Source organism: Sinocyclocheilus rhinocerous, unplaced genomic scaffold (assembly GCF_001515625.1).
Source record: "Sinocyclocheilus rhinocerous isolate Xijiao unplaced genomic scaffold, SAMN03320098_v1.1 scaffold1074, whole genome shotgun sequence".
Classification (NCBI taxonomy): domain Eukaryota; kingdom Metazoa; phylum Chordata; class Actinopteri; order Cypriniformes; family Cyprinidae; genus Sinocyclocheilus; species Sinocyclocheilus rhinocerous.
Window position 1 is genome coordinate 296,233 of NW_015642525.1, and position 1,572 is coordinate 297,804.

Here is a 1,572-nt window from a genome sequence, read left to right on the forward strand (position 1 = left end):
TTGTAAGTCGCTTTGGATAAAAGCGTCTGATAAATGACTAAATAAATAAATAAATAATCTGAAATAAAACGCTTTTGTAACATTATACACTATACAGTTCAAAAGCTTGGAGTCAGTAGAATTTTTTTTTCTTGTTGTTGTTTTTAAGGAAACAATATATCAGTTGCGGGCGAACAGGAAAATAAGATTGGCATTGTTAACACGCCAAATGAACATCGTTAAAGGATTGCTGGAAGATGATGTAAATGTTGTTGAAATCAGACAAAGCATGATCAAATACAGGAAATTACTGGATGAATTTAAAGATGCTCATAAGTCTATCCAGCATCTTTTAAGTGAGGAAGAGCGTAAAATTGATCTTGAGAAGTGGTTCCAGCCTAAAATGGACGCAATTCAAGATTTCAAGACACAAGATTCATGTGTGAATCTACTCCGCTGTTTTCAACATAATAAAAATAATAAATGTTTTTTTAGCAGTAAATCAGAATATTTGAATAATTTCTGAAGGATCATGTGACTTGAGTAATGATGCTAAAAATTCAGCTTTGAAATCACAGAAATAAATTTCATTTGAAAATATATATATAAACAGTTATTTTAAATATTTAAAAAAAATTCACAATATTACTGCTTTTGTTGTATTTTGGATCAAATAAATGCAGGCTTGGTGAGCAGAAGAGACTTCTTTTGAAAGCATTAAAAATCTTACTGGTCGTCTAGTACCGCAGTTATAAAAGATGCTGATGTTGAGGTTGATGCTCCTGCTGACAATGTTTCCGTAGTATCTTTCAGGTCAAAAGAGTCTACACGGAGCTCACATAGTTCACGGAGCTCGCACAGTTCTCGGAGTTCGCACAGTTCACACTTGTTAGCACTGATTGAAGCAGAGGCGGAACATGCTGCTCTAAAGGCCCGATATGCTGCATTAAAAGAGAAACATGCACTAGAGGAAAAGGAGCAGAAGCTAAACCTGCAGAAGGAGCAAATAAGAAAACAAAAGGAAACATTAGAAATGGAATCTGAGTTGGCAGCTACCACTGCTAGAATTAACATCTTGAAAGAAGTAGAAAAACCAGTAAGTCCAGTAGATGCAATGAATGAATATACTGATAAAGAACAAGATGCATTGGAGTTGAAAAAATCTCTGATGGTACCACGTGACTCAGCTAAAAGTGTCAGTCCTAAAGAGCCGCATTCAGCATTCCGAGAGCAAAAGGAAAGCAAACCTCCTCTGAAACATCCCAAAGCAAGGACAGTCACTTTGGAAGCAGGTTCACTTGTATCTGCACAGGCAGAGACACATACTGCCTTTAGAGAGGAGCGGCAACATCTTGAACCAGTATCCAGCGCTGTTAAACTACCAAGACCTGATGTGCGACACTACCCGGTGCAATATCAGACTCACGCACCCAGCCACCCAGGCACCCAGTTCAAGGTCTCAGCCAGCACCTCAAAGGAATCCAACACCTTCAGCAGACACTGCTTTGTATAGTATTTTACGTAAACAAACTGATATCACTGACAGTCTTGTGAAACACACCTTTTTGTTCTCTTTGCCTCAGTAGGAAGCCA